Below are 6,000 nucleotides of genomic sequence, written 5' to 3'. Positions count from 1 at the left end.
ATAAAAATAAGATCTCTCTCTCACACACACACATAAAAAGGTCATACCGGCATGCCAATCAATGTAATGATTAATGGTACACTACATGCACATGGATGCAGGTTCAGAAAAGATGCCGCCACTAAAGAGGATGCGCAAAAAGAGCCCATTGCCTCAACCACGAGACTCCCTCCAGAGTTCGCAGCCATCTACCTTCTCTCAACCATGGCGATCACATGCATTCGTGGTCCAGAGCGATAGCTCTGAAGAAGATTCAATGCATGACCAAGAATAACAAATGCCACTCCAGTCACCACCCATTGATAGGGCCCAGTCATTGGAACTTGTCTGGCCACCCACATCGATTTATGCTATTTCCCAGGAAGAAACATCTTACTTAGAGCAACGGGGTCTAGGCACTTTGCATGAGAGCCTCAAATCCTTGGAGGACAGTCCTACCCTAACCACATACATCAAGGACTTTCTCCATTCTTACTACTCTAGCAATGCAAAGGTTGGCAGGTACAGTACAATCACTATACAACAGAGCTCACTCAACATTATCCTCGATAGTATAGTCATTCAAAGGGCTTTCTCACTACCAACACAAGGTGGCAAATACCCTAAACAGCCTATTGATGTAAGGTTGAGTTTCTCTCTTTGCTCTTTGCTCATCTTTTTTTCAACCCCTTTACCTTGGGAAACCTTTGCAATGACACGATCATTGTCCTTGATGTTCCAAAGAATGTGGCATATCGGGATCCATGGATGCAAGGATATATGTGATGTATACTAATGACTCTTGCACAAGCCATCCCTCCACCATGCTTGATTCGGTTCTAGCTCTTTTTTACAAATCCCTTCAAAGTTTTCAAAAACCATTCAAGAAAAAACATCCAATGACTATGAACGATTCCTGCAATGGCAACTTCATCAACTACGTGTACAAGCAAATGCACCTGAGTTGTCATAATGCTTGATGGAAAGTCCATCTCAAGCAAGCACACAACTTCAATGGAGTCACCTTAGCCTTCTCCATGCTCGATATAGAGATCTCTTTTTGTGAGATCCACCTATTCCACATGCACTTGTAAGATTCAATATTTTATACCCATCATTTAAAATTGTATGAAATATAATGAAGGTGATACGATAGTAAGCATATCTAACAATGCCATTATCTTGTAGATAGTGGCTCTAACATCTTCCGTTAAGCATCGTCTCACTAAAATTGGGAGGAAAAACTACCCAAGCAAGAAAGGAGTTATAACAATGTGTCACAATGGTATAAGTTACATGAAAGCATCACAATCTTAGTTCTACTCTTCTTTCAAGCTAACATGTAGAATATCTATAAGACCTTGTGCCAATCATGGGACTTGAGGCCAATAAGCTTATTGTACTTTGTAAATGCTCCCCTCAAGAAATGCATGCGTCTCGTGGGTGTCTAAAAAGATGCAATATCCACCTTGACCCTTGCCTCCTCTACCTTGGAAACAATCCAAGGTGCCTTCGGGAGAACAATTCTAGGAGAACGCTCTTCGATTCCTCAGCCACCCTCTTGAGTTGTAGAACTATGCTCTTGAGTTCTATGCACATGCTCTTGGGGCCATAAGTGAGGCATCCTACCCATCTTGTGCAAGTCTTATTGCACTCGCCTTGTGTCTTTGTCACCAACCAAGTGTACCCAAATAGAAGTCCCCACATTCTTGAAGATATGAATGGGATCCAAGAGGTGATTGATTTGTAACTCACCCCAATATGGAAGTTTGTGAAAGATAGACAGTTGGTCCATACCAGGAGGAGGCTCCTCACTATTAGCTCTCCAATCCCAAATCCACTCACTTGCCTTCCTATGGACCAATGGTGGATCAAGTTATAGGATGATCAAGCAGAAGATATTGAGCATGACCTTCGTAAACCATCTTCCTCATATGTTTGGAGTGTCACGCATTCAAACTAGGGCCACAAATAGGACAATCATGGTACCCTTGTGTTTTAAGTCCTACACATATGCATGCACAAATAGGTCACCGAGTCCACCTTATGGGCAAAGTTTCCTTTTTCTTCCAGATTTGGAGGTCTTGGATTGTTCATCATCCACACTTTACATTGAATAAAAACTTCATATAACTAAGAAGTTTTTCTTAGATGTACATCTCTCATGCCATTTTGTGGTCTTATTAGTAAAGTACTTTAAAGAATTTTGTCCAAGCCTTAGGTGCCCTTTACATCTTACAAGATCAGATGTAGTTGAAATCTTTTTTAGTAAGATTGGAAGCATGATGAGACATGAATGTGCTTAAGACTTGTTGGTTGGACATGCGGGTAGTTTGAACAAGCTTGTACACTTTGAATGTAAAGAAAACATGCCAAAATCTAATCTAGGAGACTATAGTTGTATCTCAGCTGATGACAAGATCATCGAAGCTTTAAAAAAAGGGTTGAAAAGTGATAATGAAATGTGTGAACATTTGCATATGAAGCCAAAGGGTGAGGACTTGAAGTGGTAGTGAGAACCTTGGTCAGTTAGATTTGCAGATGCATATGTACAAGAATCTGATTTGAAGAAGAATATCAACAAGCATATCACGTGTCAAATATAGGGCAAAATGAGAATGATGCCTCGATAAGTGAAATTTTACATTTGGTAGATTCTCTCTTGGATGAGCAAGAAGGAGTGAACCCAATTGTTAGCATTGATGGTTAGACTCTATTCAAGTCCACATTGGTAAGCCAATTTAATGAAATCCCACACTCTCTAAAGATAGACTTACGAGGGTTGGACAAGGAGTATATTGCTATAAGCAAGAGATACCTCTTACTACATCAGATGAGAACCTATTTGGAATAGGTTTTGATTGTGTTGTATACTTTCACGAGTTCAAAAAATGAGGAGAAAAGTTGGTGGGGGTATGTGTGTTGAGATATTGAGCTCCACTTGTGATATGCTAGGGTGACCATTGTGAATTAATGGCACCGACTTATTGGCTGCATATGCAGTTGATACACTGCCCATGAATAATAGCTCAATGATAGTTTCACAACTGAGAAGAGGAAAATTATTTTCAGTCTCCACCTTTGTGTGTATTCCCCCATTGTGTATGTGAGAAAGCTGCAAGTGAGACTCCTTACTTCTCTCCCACTCTCTTCACATGGTATCAGAGCTTGGTTCGTGGTAAGGAGCTCAAGAAAGCAAACCAAGTTCGCAGTGTCTTGGTAAGAGGATCAACGTTGCTTTCCTTTTTCGAGTTTGGGAGAAAATCTCTACAGGTAGCACAGCCGGAAAGTGCAAGAGTGCACTGTCTCATATTGGGACTCCCTTTGTGGTGTGGCGACATTATTTTTTTGATTCAAGGCCATTTCGGGGCCTGTTTTGGTGGTGGAAGTTTTTTGTAGGCACTCAGAAAAGTGCCCTGTTTTTGCTGTGCGACCATTATTCCGTAGGTTGGTGAAAAGTTGCCACAGAAATTGCATCATATGCCTGTGCACAGAGATATTAGGAGTGACATAATCATTCTTATTACCTATTGATGCAAAATCATCACTAGGAAGTGACTATGTGGTCAAATACCACTTTCGTTAGTTTTATAGATTTGCCCTTGTGAGGCACAAGTTGTGTTTTTTGCAGTGACAGAATATTTTTGAAGTGTTTGTAATGGTGTCTGATGCTCTTTCACAGATAGTCACTGAAAAGCTTGACAAGAACAACTTCCAAGCATGAAAGTTTAGAATGACAAATTTCCTTAAGGGAAAAGGCTATTGGGAGTTCATTAATGGAGTTGAACAAGAACCAGTTATTCCTAATGTTCCCAATCAATAGGATTTGCAAGCATTTAAAGGATGGCATGAGAGAGCCAGAAAAGTTATGTACTGGCTATCTATCAGTATTTCAAATTCTATGATTGTGCATATTCAGGATGCAAGCACGTGGAAGGAGGCATGGGATACTTTGACAAAAATGTACAGCACAAATACACAAGCTAGGAAAATGTAGCTCAAGCAGGAGTTGCATAATGTGCAGAGAGAAAATATGAGCATCAATGACTACCATATGAAGGTGAAAAAGATTGCAGATGCACTTGCTTCTATTGGGTCGCCAATGGAAGATGATGATTTAGTTTTTGTGACCTTGAATGGTCTAGGAAAGGATTATGCATAGTTCCGGACATCCATTGCCGTCCGTGAAAAATTTCCTGATTTTGAGGAGTTGATTGCTCTTCTAATTTCTGAAGAGTAGAGAAATGGTGGTGATGTTAGATATCAATGCTCCACTCTCATGTAACTATGTGGGAACCATCTATCTCTACTTGTAAGCCCCCCATATGAGGAGAAGGCATTTGAGTAGCTCGGTTATCTTGTAGGTCTTGGTTTGGACACCAGATGGGGGCCATGTGTGGCCTGATGGCTGGACAGCTTCAGATAGAGTTGGCACACTGCCAACTAGGCTACATGCAAGTGCAGGAAGGCATCCCATGACTGACCACAGTGAGGGTAGATGGAGCATTTCCTAGGGCAGCCCACTCTCAGGCTGCGGGGCCCGTTTGGAGCCCCAAATGGCTCTGGGCCATCTGGGACAAATGGAAACCGTATGTGAGTTGCTCTATTCAATGCCACGGTTCTAACATGTGGTTGGGGACCTATTTTGGGACCGACCTCCAATCGGACGTTTTGGGTTGACTGGGTCAGTCTCTCAATTGAGTGTAACCAACTACGACTGGTGGCTATATAAGAGCAAGCCCGTGAAGCCCATATTCATCACTGGCTACAACAACCCTAATTCCTTAGCATCTAGCCTCCATCCTCTACTATTTCCAGCATGCCATTGAAGCTTCTCACACAAGAGTGCACTGCTGGGGGGCAGCACCATCTATTGTATCAGTTTTACAGTAATCAAATTTTTGATTCTCCATACTATCTGCTTTTCTCTCTTGCATACGAGATCATGTTATCTGTTGAGCACAAACGTATTGTTTTCTTACATGGTACCAGAGCTTGGGCTCTAGCAAGAAGATTTGGTAGTGTGTTTCTGTTTGCGAGCAAATTGTGAGGGATGACCCAGCCTGCAAGACTGCGAATGCCACCGTTCGGCAAAAGCAAAAAGTTGGATGGCACTAAGTGACCTGCATTCACATCAACCATGGGCTGATCTACTTTCTCTTTTCCCTTTCGTAATACTTGCATACCACTATCTACATTGCTTTGAGGAGATTCGCATGATCTCAATCTGCCTATCCATGGCGAAGTATGAAAACCACTGCTAGAGGACACTACAGGTTCACTAATATTTTGTGATTGCTACTGTGAATTCTATGCAGCATTACCATTTTGTGCATCTACATCATCAATCACATTTACTAGTTTATACCAGTTGCTCATCTCATCAAATACAACATCTCTGCTCACTGTAAACTTACGAGTAGAAGGGTTATAGCATCTATACCCTTTCTGCTACAGAGAATAACTAATAAAGATGAATCCAGTGGCTCAAAAGAGAGCCTTGATGATGAGTTGGGTATTCCTTCTATTGTTACACCTGGAGTAAGGAAGACAAGGGATGTTTTGAGAGCGCCTGGTAGTGAGCCTATTTTGTGCAGGTCTACCAGAGTTTAGTATCATGTGGATAGGCTGAAATATGATGGATTTATAGCCATTCACTATGCCTATATGGTCAAAGTGATACATGGACCAGAATCCACTTCTTTTGAGCAAGCCATGGGAAAAGAAAAATGGGAGAAAGCCATGGATGAAGAAATGGATGCCTTGGAAGAAAATGCTACATGGGAATCGGTGCCTTTTCCTAAAGACAAGAATGCAATTGGCTGCAAGTTGGTCTGCAAGGTGAAGCACAATGCAGATGGTTCTATGAACAGATACAAGGCAAGATTAGTTTTCAACAGGTATGCACAGAAATATGGCATTGATTATGAAGAAACATTCAGTCCGGTTGCAAGGATGGCAACTGTAAGAGAAGTCATTGCTATGGCTACATCAAAGAGATGGTCTTTACATCAGATGAAT

This window comes from Dipteris shenzhenensis, chromosome 19, assembly GCF_047967505.1.
Source record: "Dipteris shenzhenensis isolate YYH24624 ecotype China chromosome 19, Dip_SZ_1.0, whole genome shotgun sequence".
Lineage (NCBI taxonomy): Eukaryota > Viridiplantae > Streptophyta > Polypodiopsida > Gleicheniales > Dipteridaceae > Dipteris > Dipteris shenzhenensis.
The sequence above is the reverse complement of the archived record's forward strand: the minus strand, read 5'-3'. Positions refer to the sequence as shown.